Raw genomic sequence first — 16,822 nt, 5'->3', positions numbered from 1 at the left:
CTACATATATGCGCTGCAAAAACATATCAATAACAGATTTTTAGAGTTCTAATGCCGCTTGTCGTCCTTATAGCTCACAAGACGTATTATATCGAACTTTACGATCGCCCCTATTGGTTCATTTAGGCACATGCTTGTAAAACCGGTTTATTGCGCAATTATGTACCATATTGGACAATGAATTGGTTTATTTTCAGATACGGATATAATATACCTACATCGTTTATAATATTCATATAGTAGATATAGATGTTAAATAAAATAGGTATAACTCTGTTTGTCTTGTGGATTTAGCAAATGCTTGCAGTTTCAATTTTTACTGACATTGTGTAAGTAAGAAATTTATTCCTAAAATAAATTTTTAATGTACTTTTGGGCCAATTAATTAAATGTTATTCCTTTCTTACAAACACATAAGCCAAAATGACGGATTAATATCTAATTGTCGCTTGTGTGTTGTGTACATACATTATCTTTCATTTATTTGCTAAATAATAAAATAATTAAGGGATAATTATAAATCCGGGACCTCAGTTATTTTTTTGTCTGTCCGGATTATCGAAGTCCCACTGTAGTATAAAAAACTGACTTTAATTTTAGAGATAAGGTTCCGTAAATTTACATACACGAAGGTTAACGTGACCTATAAAATTAACCTGTATGTACATTTGAGAAACGTGTTTCCCGTTTCAACATATTTTTCCTGTCATGAATGTTAACATCATGATAAATATTCCTCAAACATACCAACTTAACACGAAAATACCTACAAAAATGTTAAAGTTAAACCCCACTATTTTGGTTGCATTTATTACAGTACATACAGCACTAGTGCAATAATTAGCACATTACGTAACTATTCTCTTGTGGCGATTTAAAATTTATCGCCACTCGCTGCGAATTTCCTATTACTTAATATTAGCTACTTATTTTTATTTTAATACATAATAATAGACTTATCCACATATCATGATACTTTTGTTAAAGATTATTGACAAGTAGTATTAAAATTGCATTTAACTAAAGGGACAAACATACCTACCAAAGTAGTACCTAATATCACTAATATAGACGAATTAAACCCGTAACTTTAAATTATTTTTAATGCTGCAAAATGTAAAAGCCATTTTCAATACTGAAACTCATTACCGGCCTGTGTACTAAACGGATATTAGTATAATGTAAACACAAACTATACCTAACTCATAATAGAAAGCTGGGTTTATCTTTAAAACCCGCGCCAGGCACGCCTCTGTATAGTATAAGTAAACAGCATTAAGCGATTTTGAAATACAGCCCTAGTATATATCTTTTTTTTTTGTGTGTCCTTTGTCATTAATACAAAATAAATAAAATAAAAATTCTTTATTTCAGACCAAAAGCGATCCATATTTTTGTTAGTAACATTTTAGACTTACCACTATGTTAGTAATGGCACCTCCCCACGATGGGCCATCATACTGGCCCACTAAGATGGGCAGGGTGTAGAGAGGGTATTGGTGTCGGATGGCTTATGGCGCGGTGGGATGTATACGATGTCGGTTTTTCGTCCGCACATCAAAGGTAATGCGCCAGCGCTGGTGCGTACGCATCTACACGTGGCCCATTCCATAGAGCGTGCTCTCAACCATCGCATGGCCATCTCGCTAGTCCAGCACTGGGCCATCGTGTAGAGTAACCATAACCTATGTCTACCTAAACCTACCAATGTCTACTTCTGTCCAGTACCTAATGAGCCCCATCCCCTCATTCCTGACCTCTATTCTTACTATCATTGCCCGGTATTTAGGGGGCAAAAATGTACCAGTGCTAGTAATTAATTAAATATCGACTCACGTTCTATGGATATCAATCCGAAACTATTTCATTTGCAATAAAAATGTAACTCCTCCTTCATGTAAATATTACTAATTCAAAGCGTTAGCATATTCATTTTGCAAACTTCTTTTAAGTTTTTCCATAATCAGTGAACAATCCTACTAATGCTTACGTAAAAACTAATGCTCACGTCAAATCATGGGATCAGTTGTCAAGCGGACCCAGGCTCCCATGAGCCGGGATACAGGAGGAAGAAGAAGAAGAAGAGAATCAGTGAACAATCCGTCTGATTTATTTTAATTTAAGGTAAAAAGGTAAAATCATGCTATAAGAGTTAATGGCTTTACTTTGTAGGTTTCACGGTAGACTAGGGTTTCAATTGGTTCACTGAACTTAAAAGGCTTTCAAATTTTAGGTTCCACATAAATCGCTCTTAACTTAAATCGAGCTGTCACAAAAACAAAAGCACGGCGCCAACAAAAGCGTATTGTGCCGCGGTTAAATAAGACAGGGCTTCAGATCAATTCCATTAATAATTCATTAGAACACGATCTACATCGATAATTTACGAGCAGGCTTTAAAATTCCATTCGATTTGTGTAGCGTATTCCGAAATTTAAAATGTTATTCTACTTATTAACTATTTGTATGAGCCTAGTGTCCCACTGCTGCACAAAGGCCTCCCTCCTCCATTTCTTCGTATCCTGGCGGCCTAGCCAAGGTGACAATCGCTTGCGCTTCGCCATCGTATCGCTTTGTGTCTCTCTATGACTCTTCCAGAAAAGGCCCGCCAGGGATCTACACAGGCGCCTATTATTAGCAAGGCGGAAAATCGTGCAGAATGGAGAGCCTTGGTGAACAAAATAACGACCTCATGTGGTCGCGACCCTCAGTCATGAGGAATCTAGGAAGAAGAAGAAGATGACTCTTCCATATTAGTGTGACAGTGACAGTTGCGTTTCGTTCGCTACGGAGCGTTAGCGATTGGCATGTTGACTACGGGGCAAGGCCTGTTCACTTCCTAAGAAAGTTATGTCCCCAAATAATTGCGCATGTATGCGCCTGAAGCTTCTATGTGTGCTTTGGCCTCCTAGAAAAAGTTGCCAGTAATCAAAATAAAAACATTTTTCTACAGCAACATTGCTCCCAACTGACATTTAAATATTCACGAATTTTTTACATTATTAATCATAAAACGGGACTTAAAACACTTAAAACTTAACTACACGCGATTAAGTTTTATAATGAATATTTGCTTCCAACTGTCTTTATCAATGTTCATAAAATATATGGAGGGTAGGTACGTCTACCCACCATAATAATAAAATATATTTGTCAATGACTCTGTCCAACTGCTGTGGTTAAAGTTCATAACGAAAATTTTATTTATTAAATCTTTAAATAATAAGTACAACGTAGCGGTACTACCACTTACGACTCTGGAAGTCTGTAGTACCTACATGGATTACAGCAATGCACATAGAAAATGTGCTAAATGCGGAGCAACGGCTGTTGAAGATACATATTTGAGTGAAATTCATAGCTTTAGTGGGTTCAGAAGGAACCTCGTCGTAACGCATCTGGAAAGCGTATTAATTAACCGTGAAGAAATGTATGAATACAAGTTTGAAATCTGTGTAAAATGTCGTGTGTAAAGTGTAGTGTATCTGTGTGTGTAAAGTGTAATAGGTAGGCATGCCTAAACTTTTCAGTATATTATACTGAAAACTTTGTGAATGCGCTTTATTAACGTCTATTTTTTATTAAGTTGTCAGGGTTTAATTTTCAGTGTATATTTCTATATGTAAAACATTTTTTTAATAAATAAAATAATACAATGTTATAAACATAAATATCCCTTTTATTTAAATCAATTGATAATACCACAAACAAGGGGTAATATTTGCATCTTTCATATATTTCGTGATATGAAGATAACAAATATGTTTATCAACAGAATTACTACCTACCAATACCCGCCAGGCTAAACCGGTTGTCAACTTTAGTTCCATTGGTACACAACGACGGCGCCACTAGTATAAACGTATAAACGGTTGGGGACATTTTTTGTATGGAGTTACCGTTCTTCTCCTAGTGAGTATTATATTCTTTGCTACGGGGCCAGCGGGCTCAGCACGGTTCCATTTTTATCGACTATCACTATGCGCGTCCCTTTCGCACTTACATACTTGTTAGAACGTGACAGGCATGGTGACAAGGGATAAAAACGCGACCGTGCTAAGCCGCCTGGTCTTGCCTATCTGGTACCTTTTGCCGTGGAACGTCACATATCTTTACTATTTCATATCTACTGAATTTCTAATTCATTTCCCGAATCGCGCCGTTAGAAACTTCAAAATGGTAATTTTATACAGATTGTTAGAAAACAGATTGAATGTGACGTTTCCAGGTGTAATGGTGCAGGTTAAAGAACAACGGTGCAGCAGTAATGCTTCGGTAGTCTCAATGCGAATGTGACCTTAACGACTCGGCCACGACATTGCGCGACTTGCGACGGCGGCATAGGTTGGAGCGAGACAAAGTGATCGGACCTTTCGTTCCCACCTATGGTTGCTGCCGCCACTGCCGCAAGTCGAGCAATGTTGTGGCCGAGCCGTAACCAATATTATCGCTGCGATAATGTGACTAAGTATAGCCTAGAATAATGGGGGTGACAGCAAGGTGTCATCTATTGGGCATTAGTATGTCGAGCACTATGATGTTTACAATGACACATTGAGTGCCGGGAACCCGCTCGGCGGATTCTCTGATAGTCGTCGCTTTCCTCTACAACGCGGGAAAACGCTGGGATTGGCTACGAGCGTAGCACTACGAAAACGTTTGCAGTGAATGTGTTAATGTTTCTTAAAAACATGTATTGTTAGCTTAAAATGTAAAACTTAGTATATAAAATTAATAAACATATATCTGAATATACATAATTATGTATTTGTTCCTTAGGCAGTACATTACAAAAGGTCCAACGATATCAAAGATCTTTTGACATTTTGAATAGCCCAAAATATTTCATTGAGGAATTTATTGCCCCTCTTGTAAGGCATTTCATATTTATACCAGATTTATTTATTCGCAATGTAATTGAAAACCTATAGGACTTTATTTAAAATTTGCAACTAGTTATAATTAGTGGCAATAAAGGCCATAAGGAATTTTATTTTAGACCTCACGGGTAATAAAACAAGACGACATTAATTAAATAATTACCTATAGAGAATGATAGTGATCTGACACTCAGGATATTTAATTATAATTATTAATATTCTAGTTTGTATGATCATAGTTAAGTTTTTCAATGCAGACGTTTATTTTGGTGATTTAAATATCACGATTACTTTATGATAGAATAGAGTACAAAAAAAATTACAATTTATTAATCTCCGGAAATCATGTTTTATGCGTAATTTTCAACTGTATGTACCTATGTTTAAAAATTAAAGTATCATTAGATGACTGTAATTTTGTGAAATAAGTAATCAACATTACACATACCTTTTGCATTCAGCGTTCGTTGACAAATGTTCTCCAAGATGGTCCATTTTTCTCTCAGTGTCCCTTTTTCAACAAGTGACGGGCCTTGCTAGCACGTTCTGTACGTTCGCAAATCCTAGCAAAGTCCAGATAATCCATGTAAAATATTGCAGCCACTCATCTCCAACGATTGTCACTGATCTGTCAACACGGTCTCAAAGCAGAATCCGAACGTATTTCACATTTATTGACCTCTAGACACAAAATCACTGGTTTTATCCATGGTCATAATTTAAAATTGGAACGTATTATTCGTTTTATCTTCTTTTGGACGTGATAATGGCTTTTGTTTTGATTTACGACGAAAATAAGCCAGTACAATGGGTCAGGAGCCGGGCACGTTCGGCCATCTTTACATGATGTTTGCGCTTGCGCGGTACGGTCCGCGGGCTGGCAGGCATGCGCTGTGCGCTGTTATGAAAAAATAAAATCGTAGCGTCGCGTTGGTTAGATGTTTTTCAGTTAGGTACGTACTAAGTATACGTACTCATTACGATTGTCTAACTTTAATTTAAGCATTAAAAACTCTTCTGTTTGAGGATTTTGGATACGTCCGGCATGTACCAGTACGTTACTGTTGTTTTACTTGTTTCATATACATGACCTACGTCGCTCGTCCAACATGTACCAGGGGTGTAAATCGTCACGGTGTGTGTCTTCAAATGCCATGTTGCATTTTCCACGATGCATACGTCACTCAGAATAAAAAAACATAACACAAATGAAAAATTGATTTCAAAACCGATGAATAAAGCAACAAACGCTGAACTAAAACATCCTAATTCATTTACGTACTGTAAGAATATAATTTTATATTTCGAAACAAATCTAAAATGATGGTGAATTCAAAGCAAATTGCATTACCATCAGTTCGGAATAAATAGATCAGTTTTCCTTTAAAGAAAAGTTAAGAGGAGTGATAGGGATAAGCGCTCAGTGTACTGAATACCAGCTGCTGGGTCTATATTCAGAAACAACAATTCTGTTGAAATTTAATAGGTATCAAACAATACTGTATTATTTACTTTAAAACTACCCACCTCCGATGTTTCGAGGATTACATTGGCATTGTCTTCATCGTCGTCTCACAGTGACATGCCAAGTGTGCAAAACTTTCAAGTTTAGATTAAGTGTGGGCAGTTCGAGAACATTCTCTGCTACTCCTACTGACAGTTTAATGAGATCACCCCTATAGACTAGATATTATTATTACCTCGTCATGTCTGTAATAATGTAGGTACCTAATACTGATAAGCGTGGCTTAGGGCATATTTAACCGGGCTCCAGTATGAAGGCCAGTTACAGCAGTTACACTAAATTATCCCGCACCACACAGAGACGCTTAACCGGGTCTCTATTGTTTCCCATAAAGTTTTAAGTCATAATGTATTTTTTGTCCACATTTTCGTTAGTCATAATCAGTGATCGTACATTTTCCAGCATTTTTGGTGCAGCGGAGTGGTGTTAACGGAATTGGTACCTATAAATAATTTCAACCCTAATGATTAATTAGCGTTAATTACGTTAATATTAACCTATAAAACAAACCTATCCTTACCTAACCTATCTATAGGATCACCTTACAAAAATCCTGAAAAGTTTTCAGAATTATGATAATATGAAAATCATTACATTATGACTTTCAATAATTATGTCAAACAAAGGGATCCGACGCTTTACATTGAATTTACTACATTTCACGTCGTTCTAGAGCACAATCAATACGTTTCCGATGTCATTGTGACAGGCCGAAGAATGAGGCCACAGCCTTGCATTGTAAACGGGTGCATTCAGTTGAAAACTTTTCAGTAGACCTAAAAATAGAAAAGCCTTAAGAATATAGTGTTGATATAGTTTATGAGTGCTACATAATGGCAGGCATTAAAATACGAGTGTGGGTTTATGAAACGAGCTGAAAGCTGATAAATAAAAATACTACACGAGTGTTTTAATGCCTAATTATGTACAGTTACATGTACACTACTTTATCTACATGCATATTCCTTCTTCATCGCGTTATCCCGGCACTTTTGCTACGGCTCATGGGAGCCTGGGGTCCGCTTGACAACTAATCCCATGATTTGACGTAGGCACTAGTTTTTACGAACGCGATTGCCATCTGACCTTCCAACCCAGAAGGGAAACTAGGCCTTATTGGGATTAGTCCGGTTTCCTCACGATGTTTTCCTTCACTGAAAAGCGACTGGTAAATATCAAATGATATTTCGTGCATAAGTTCCGAAAAACTCATTGGTACGAGCCGGGGTTTGAAACCGCGACCTCCGGGTTGCAAGTCGCACGCTCTTACCGCTCGCCCACCAGCGCTCCCTTTTAACAAATTATGATAGTCTAATTGCGGCCTAACTGCCGTATTCGAACTTCAAGATATTCACAAGAGACGACACGTACTAGATCCATTCTAGATACGTTATAGTTTAGATATCAACTAGTTCTCTTTTACAGCGCAATTCGGGCAACCAATGTCACTTTTACGTTAGATAGAGTAAGATATCTATTAGACGTGAATTGGATCTCTAAGTCACATCCTGTGGAAATCGTTCAAGAGTATCTCCAGAATCGCGCAAATGTCAAATTTGACAGGTTAGATCTTAAACATATCGTTATCATATCTTGGTGATGTCTAAAAGATATCTAATAGATGTCTATTTCAAAATCCGAATCGGGCCCTAAGACATGAGCTCAGTGTTATTTGAAATCTTGTTTGAATTTGAATCCCTAATTTCCAGTAGCTGATCGTGTTCATTAAGTATATAATATATGGCCGTTACCACCTGCATGGCACGGTCTCCAACTCCATATTAAAATATTTCCACACTACAAAGGTCGGGACCACAACCGACAGTGAGATCTCTTTGAGGTCGCGTACGTATTCTGAGATATTACTAGTAGAGTCCTTCTAACCTAACTTTGCACCGACTTTAATATGTACAACGAAGTGTGTAAATATCATTATAAACGTCATATTTTCATAGAAATTTGAAATGAGTTTCGTAAAAGGATCACACGCGTGTTTTAATGCCGAATTATGTACATATTCAAAGTTGCATACGTTAGGGCGTAGTCATTTTGTGTGAAAATGTCTTATAATAGCTATTTATTTATTATTTTATTATATAATTATCTACAAATATAAAAAGCTCTCTATGATGTGTTCAGGAACTGTATGTTACATTATAACCCCGATACAATACAGACGTTTAGTGTAATATCATCTGCGGCATTACAGCCGCGGGTGGGCTTTAGCATGTCTGTGAAGTTGGCATAATATCAAAGTCTAAGCAGGTCACGTTTTTATTGGAGTTCTATTACATGGCCTTAGCCTGGTCAAGCAAGTCTCTCCAGTCCGATCTGTTTGTGGCTTTCCTTCTCCAACTTTTCACTCCTAAGGTCCTGATGTCCTGGTATATATACGCCGTCCATCCGTCCAACCATCTGAGCTAGGGCTTGCCTTTACCTCTGCGGCCCTCCGGTCGGCCTTCTAGAAGACGCTTGGGTACTCTGGCCTGTTTAGTGTAATAGCCCCTGTAATGTAGTGTTAAATATTCACAGAGTTGTGCTCAAGTTTCCCGAATACAGCTTCCGGTCATAAAACATTACGTAACGGAAAGCTTGTGCTTGACAGTGATATTAAAAGCTTAGCATTGTAAGTTCATCACAGGCGGAAGCTCTATGAGCCGGGTATTAAGCTTTCAAGTTTAATTTATATAGGGTCACAAGGTCATAAGTTGCCCTTTTGTCATCTAACATACAAAAGTTGATTACGAGTTCAGATATAGCCCATTTTAATTGCTTCTTCCCTCCTTGCATTTAGAGTCGGCAACTCTGAGCCAGGCGCGGATCCACCGTTGTGGGCACGGTGGGCATGCCCACAACCCTAATAGAGTGCCCTATTGATTCCCCGAGTAGAATTACGCCGATTTTTGTTTCGCAGACGCTTTGGCAGAGGAACATTTGGCAGAATTTCATTAGGTATAAGTACGCAGAGTAGTCAGTTGATCGATACGTAGATTTACTTTTCGTAGAATGATCGTTTGGTCAAGGACCATAACCAAAGTAGGCTAGTCCGTGGTTTGGTGAATGTCAAAATTGCCCGAGTAAATTAACCATTGGCCGAAACACGGTACCTATTACTTAGTTAAATAGCACTTAGGAGTGCAACTAGGGCTGTCGTAAGTATTTATATCAGCTGACAACTCAAATTATTAGTAATACAGAATAAACAGCAATTTTTTAATTGTTTAGGTACTTATGGAGTCTTAAATTTATACATTCAGAAATTTTTGTACAATTTCTTAAAATAATTCCAGCTTTTAATTGATAACAATGACCTAAGACGGGAGTTTTAGACCGCTGATCTATATCTTACAAAAAATCGCATGCCATTTTTGGTAAAATTCCGACTACTTAATTAAGTATTAGGGGCAAGTGCTCTACATGTGGACATTTTCCAGATTTTGGCCTTATTTGGTTCATAAATCATAAACTATTGACAATGTCGAAAACTTATTTATTTCTTTTGAACAATAATTAAATAGTCTATAATTGCAGACTAGTTTTATCACGTTAGCTAAATAGGAACCAGAGATATAATATAAATTTTAAAATTGATATTTTTATCCATACGTACGACTACTGTTTGTACCTATGGACTGTATGATATTAGGCAGGGTTTGTACCTATGGACAATATTCTTGGTACAACTTTTCAGCAATTATTTTGGACTTGATATTGTCTCCAGGGTCTACAAAGACCTCGGAATCATCGTTTAGTTCGCAAAGCTTTAGACGAATAAAGCTTGATTTTTCGTTAGTCAGGGTGTCCATAGGTACACTACTCTACCTCCTTTTTATTAACCATACTATTTAGTTATCAATTAAACATCTGGCGAAATGCGTAAACTATAGAAAACAACAATGAAACCTTGAAGCTTATTTACAAACTTGTGAATTCGGTAAATGATATTACCGAATTCACAAAAAACATTTATGTTACGAGGATAAAAATTTTGTTCTCCGTACATTTATTAATATGGTGAATAACTAATTGTGAGTAATATAAGAAAATGATTTTTTTTAAGTTCCTGATGGTAGTCTATCGTTAGTAGTTCTTTAAATACCGGCAGTGTCCACAGGTAAAACCGTCCACACTACTTAAAACACTTATATGTAGGTAGTGTAATCGAGTGCCACTTGACAAAAACTTTTAAAAAAGTTATAAAACGTTACTCGACTGAAGGTTGCTTGATGAAAAGATTACTCTACCATATGAAATTCTTCTAATAATTGGTCTGCTAATTTACACAGAAGCGAGCTGAATGATATGTGAATCAAGAGTCTACCAAAAGTTACATCTAGGAATAATTGACTCTGCGAAACCACTTTCGGCGAAAAGTTTAAAAAGCAAATCGACAATCTGTAAAAAATTGGTCGGGGAATCACAGTGAATACAGAACCCTAATTATTTGCAAGAATATAGATTATTTACTAACAGGGGCAATTATTTCTAACTTAATGCCAGCTTTTAATTTACAGCCGAAGGAGTTTTTAGCGTAGTTAACTATCTAAGTGTGTATAGACTGAAATAAATCGCTTGCGATCCCTCTGCGAATTTATTGGTCGGGGAATCATCAGGTACCCTCGACTCGCACTTGGCCGATTTTGGAGTGGCTGTGACCACAACCTTTTTTGAGGGCTGGATCCGCGCCTGCTCTGAGCAGCTGATTCTAAAGGACTGTTTTTTTAGGATTCCGTAACCAAAGGGTAAAAACGGGACCCTATTACTAAGACTCCACTGTCCGTCCGTCTGTTTGTCACCAGGCTGTATCTCATGAACCGTGATAGCTAGACACTTGAAATTTTCACAGATGATGCGTATTTAGCTGTTACCGCTATAACAACAAATACTAAAAGTACGGTACCCTGTGGGCGAGTCCGACTCGCACTTGTCCGGTTTTTTTATTTGTATTTCATTAGATTTTTATTATAATTAAGAGTTTTTATTAAAATAAGAGAAGAGCAGTAGGTACAGTCAAGTGTAAATATATGGGTTTGTGCACCCATATTTTTATACATGACTGTACGTGTACCTCTTAACACAGGTAATAATTTACTTAAAAAGAAGTACTAAATACCTACTATAATGTTATCTGTAATTTACTCTTGATTTAATCAATTGAATTAATAATTGTAAATAAAAAATAAAAATAATTATGTGGACCAAAATGGACTCATTCAAAATTTTAGGGTAACATTCCATTTCTGACCGCAGCTGCACTCCTAATTAGTGTCCGACCGAAACATGTTTTTTTGCCGAAACCGAAACCGAAACCGAATGTTCGGCTTTGGCTCTAGTTTCGGCCGAAACCGAAACCGAAACCGAACCTTTTGTAGACTTGATAAAATCGTTGAAAAAATGTCATAAAACCGCTTTTACACTAATATTATGGGGCTGTCAACACCCAATGTCCTTGAAATTGATGTTACTTAAGCAGTTTTTTAAGAAAATTACTAGAGTTAGACCAAGATAATTCTGCAACGATTTTGATAACACACGCAGTGCGAGTGTTATTTAAACGTCAAAATTTCTATGAAATTATGACGTATTAATAACATTTGCACTAGTAGCACTGCGTATGCTATCAAAATCATTGCAGAATTTTCTTGGTCTAACTCTATTCATTTACCAGTCAAGCTAACATGTAGATCAGATACAGGGTCAACCAAAAACCAACCGAAAACGCGAGCGCAGCGAGCGCGAAATTTTTGTTAACAATATCGCAAGGGAAGTAACGGGAGTGGAAAACCGAGAAAAAGGTGGATGGACTGTGTGAGAGATGATATGAAACGAACGCAAGTGAATGATGAGATGACGGGCGAGAGAGAGGTATGGAAGAAAAAGACATGCTGCGCCGACCCCAAATGAATGGGATAAGGGCAAGTGAATCATGATAATCGTAAGGCCGGGTACCGATCTTCACCTGGGCCTAAAAGTCCGAAGTGCCCCAGTGAGGCGAACTTTCATGCGAAGTAAAAGCTGTGCTTCAGGCTTCAGGATAAGTAGTTGAGCGCAGACTCCAACCAATGTCCATTGTATTAAAAAGCGAGACGCGCAGGCCGAGCATGGCGCAGCGAGGCGAACGGCTAAGTTGAAGTAGAGGACATGTGGAACACAAACCAAATGGTAAATTGAGGTAAAAAGTGAGGCTAAGGTCGAGCATTCGTATGAAAAACTGCACTGGGGACACTTTTAAGGGTTTTATCTTCGTTTTAATCAATAGTCAGAAAATCAACTTTGCAGTACTACTTGAGCGTAGCCTTTAGCCTCGCTTAAAATTTGCCATTAGAGGTAGATAGGAAAGTGACTGAATAAGAGCGAAAAAGACATCGTTCGACTCGGGCCGAGCTGATACTCGGCCAACGCGATAGTGCTATCTCATTCACTCCGATACAATGTGTGCGATAGACAGTGTGCGCGTTATAGGTATTGACAGCCTCATAAGACTGCGTCGACCGACCGTCCAGTGGCGCCCTCATTGGTGGAATTGTGTTTTATAATATACCTATACATGAATCAGTAAATGTAGGTTATTACTATTGTTGTCCCACTTATTCCCCAACTTTTGGTCTTTGTCCGAAGTGCCATTTCGTAAGTTTCGGCCCGGCCGAAAGGTACGGCCGTTTTTTGGCCGAAACCGAAACTACAGCCGAAACATGATTTTTTGGCCGAAACTGGCCGAAACCGAAACCGAAACCGAACCTTCGGTCGGACACTACTCCTAATACGAACGCGTCGGTGTTATTGTCAATTTCCATAGTAAAATGAATGGTAGTGCTGCTGTCGTTGGAAATGGACTGTCACCTTTATTTAACCCCTCGTGCGGCAAGATGCCTCGAAATGGACGCTCTTCGACAACCGCGTATGCGGCGGATTATGGAAAACTTGCCGCCTACTTTTGCCGTAAGATTAGGCTTTATTAGAGAAAATTTTCAAAATAAAAATATACTGAAATTTCATGGTGTCGCAAGCCATAGAATATGACCCAGTGGGCTTTCCAGGTCAGAAACTTGAATTTTGTCACTATTAATATATAAAAAAATTACGAATGTTACTGTTGCCGCATTGCTGTCGTGACTAGAACGTTCAATCCGTCAATTTTATCAAGGAAATTGATAGTGACAGCGTCAAGGCTGCAGCAGTAATATCACAACGGTAATGCAGCTACAGTTACCATCTGAATGTAACCTTAATACTACTGAATTTCATAAATTACACAATTGCTGAAAAACAAAGTATTAGATTTAGCAACTTCCACTTTTTTCTCTCCATCGATCGAGACTCCTGAATTATTCAAGCTCACACATTAAAATTTGACAATCACTCGTTATGGACACGGTCCTTACGGTTTTATCAAATTATATTCCATCTTCATTGAGGCTTGGGTCCCTGAAATCAAAGGACGTAGTTTGATAATTAATTTTAATGTATGGAAATGAGTTTTGGGGTGATTTTCTGTGAAATAATTAGACGCAGTGGTGGGTAGCCATTTTATTCCGTTACAGATGAGATTTGAAAAATTTGCATTTTACAATGATGTCAATTTTCTGGAATCATTTGCCAGTTTTTTTTCCAGTCCTAACGATAAAAAGCTATTATTCTTTCGAGAAATCTTGACCTATTTGACTCTTTTTGCTAACTATGGCCAAGCTAAAACAACAGTGTTGCCTGATTTAAAAAAAATGCTAAATAGTCTAATGTCTAGAATATGCCAAAAATTTGCTAAAGTTTTTTGAAATATATATGCTATTAAAAATGCTAAAATGTCACTTGAAAATAGGCATTTAAAATAATATGGTGTCTAAAAATATGCAGTAAAATACGCAGTACTTCGTCAGTAGAAAAATGGATTTTCTATGGGACGATAACCCTTCGCATCTACACTTTTTAAATTTGCCGCTTTTTTTCTACTAACGGAAATGGCTTGACAGACTATAGTTACGACTGTTACGGCTCGGCCACGACATCGAGCGACTTGCGACGGCGGGAGCGATAACCATAGGTTGGAGCGAAAGGTCCGATCGCTGTGTCACGCTCCAATCTATGGTTATCGCTCCCGACGTCGCAAGTCGCTCGATGTCGTGGCCGAGCCGTTACGAGTCTGCTGTTGTTTGGCAATTTGTTATTGACCAAATGAGCACAAAATTTCGGGGTTGGTCCCATAGTAAAAGTTGCACAGTATAATCCCAAAACCTCCCTGGCAACGGGAATGCAGTTATTTTTTAGCCACCGTTTATAGATTGCGTTGATATGGGCGATATGGCCAACAATAGTGCCAATAAAGACCAGGAGCTCTTCTAGCGTTTGTATGAAAGTTATTCCCAAACTTTCAACCAGCGGCCGCTGTTTCTCGACCCGTAACAAGTGGATGAGCTCTAAAACCGGGTTTACGTAGTGGTGTTGGTAATTGTAAAATGAAGGCTTAGACGCTTTTCATTTTAATCGACTTCATCTCTTCCTCGGTTTGTGCTCCAGGGGATTAAAATGTTTTAGACTATGACCACGCTAACTTTGCACTGGCAATATATAAGGATGCATAATATATAAAAAAAAAAAACCTTTATTCACGGAACAGCATATTCTTACATGATAGGTACAACCTCCGCCACACTGTATAACAGTTTGTTGGCAGAAATAGGCTCCTCTTTTTACATACTGTTTATAGGCTATTTTACTTAATTTAGGTATTTAAACTATTTTTAGATACTAATATAAGTTACAAATCTAAGTTCAATATAACATGACATTATTTAACTTAAGTTTATCCTAGCTTCATAATACATGCTTGACGTAGAACTTGGCATGAAAACTTAGCATGGTCCGACTCTAATGTGTATTCTTGCAGTAGGTAGGTACCGTGAAAGTATAAAACTTTGCCCATCGCGCAAACGCAAACGCGCGGTGAGCAAAGTTATGTTAAAGGGCAAAGTTTTATACTTTTATGGTAGGTATTTATAATAGGTCAGGTTAGTTAGATAAATCAAATTGCCACAGCATTCACAACGTTAGGTTTTCGAATAGGTATAAATAGGTAAAATGTACCTATTTATACTAGGGCTCGCGGTCGGGTCCGGGTTTCGGGTACCCGTTGCCGGGGCCCCGTTCTCGTGCTACACGAAACCGGATTTGTGGTCCGTTCGGAACGGGTAATTAGGATCCGTGTAATTAAGATCCGTGTGTCCCGTGATACCCGTGTGTCCGGATCCACGGATACAAGGGTCCGGCCCGTTCTCGACGTATTAGTGACGATCGGACGCGTTCTTTATAAGAGCGAAGAATGAAAAGTTTATAACGAACAATAATACATTACCAATAACAAGCAAAACAAAAAAAAACAGAACAACAACAACTAGATCCGGAGCCGAACGCAAATCCGGATCCGGACGCACTACACGGGCACGGATTTTGACGGGTTCGTGTAATTCGGAGGCTTAGCACCGCCGGGGCTAAGAACACGGATGCACGAGTTGGCGTGTAGCACGGATATCGGGAGCCCTAATTTATACCTAACATGTCATGTTCTTATAAGTACGATCTACTGCATAGATTTTGGGTGGGTAAATTGGCGGTTTCAATTCTACGCTTCCCAGTAGTAGGTAAGGTCACTGTGGACAAGTCCGTCTACAAGGCAAGTCCGTCAACACGTTATAACTTTTGAATTTGAAGGCGGATGCGACTTTGGAGTCCAGTCGATTAACCAGTTTTTCGCGCTAGTTCCGTCACTGTAAAACAGATGGCGCTGTGACAACCAACTTCAGAGCAATCCGCCTCAACAATTCATTTCGTGTTTTGAACTCGAAGTCATAGTGCGACAGCCGTTCGAAAAAAAATTGATAAAAATAGTTTTTGAAAAGATTGTGCATCAGAAAGTAACTACGTAGGTAGCATAAGAACCAGCTGTCTTTATTCTATGTTTAAAATATCTGAAATTAGCTTAGTTTTGTAATTATACGTTCCACGATTTATCATATTAAAATTTGACTAAGTTGGAAAGTCCGTCTATGATGTTCAAGGCAAGTCCGTCATATGCCGTTATATCACCGACTACCGAGTTTCGTTAAATCAGAGATTACCAACTGTTTTTGCGACTTTAATATTATAACGATTTGATAAGGTATCAAAAAATCCTCCTGACTTTGCGCATGATGTTACTTTATTAAATTTTGATCTCAGTAAAGTAAAAGAAACGATTAAAATTCATTTTAAAATTACTATTGATCTTTTATTTCGGAAAAAAAAAATATGTTTAATTATTTTCCAAAAAAGGTTTACCACCCCATTTTGGTAGTATATGGCGACTTGCCTTTGTTTTAGAAAAATTGTGTTTATTTCGAATCCGAACCGTATATTAACAAGTTTAAAATACACTTTTCATTGTCTT

At 37.9% G+C, this 16,822-nt stretch overlaps 2 protein-coding genes across 2 annotated transcripts in view; both read right to left on the bottom strand.

Annotated features, from left to right (window-relative positions):
• The window catches only part of LOC134800201 (potassium channel subfamily K member 18-like), a 32,038-nt gene extending 26,297 nt beyond the window's left edge, over positions 1-5,741 (bottom strand). The window contains exon 1 of the mRNA XM_063772694.1: positions 5,329-5,741. The gene's annotated coding sequence lies outside the window, so the exon portion shown is untranslated. The remainder of the gene's footprint in view (positions 1-5,328) is intronic.
• LOC134800242 (uncharacterized) overlaps positions 1-16,822 on the bottom strand; it is a 310,488-nt gene that overhangs the window by 19,132 nt on the left and 274,534 nt on the right. The gene's annotated exons all lie outside the window — the stretch shown is intronic.

The sequence above is a fragment of the Cydia splendana genome, chromosome 19 (assembly GCF_910591565.1).
Source record: "Cydia splendana chromosome 19, ilCydSple1.2, whole genome shotgun sequence".
Taxonomy (NCBI): Eukaryota; Metazoa; Arthropoda; class Insecta; order Lepidoptera; family Tortricidae; genus Cydia; species Cydia splendana.
Note: the sequence above shows the minus strand (reverse complement) of the source record. Positions and strands in the feature narration are given on the sequence as shown.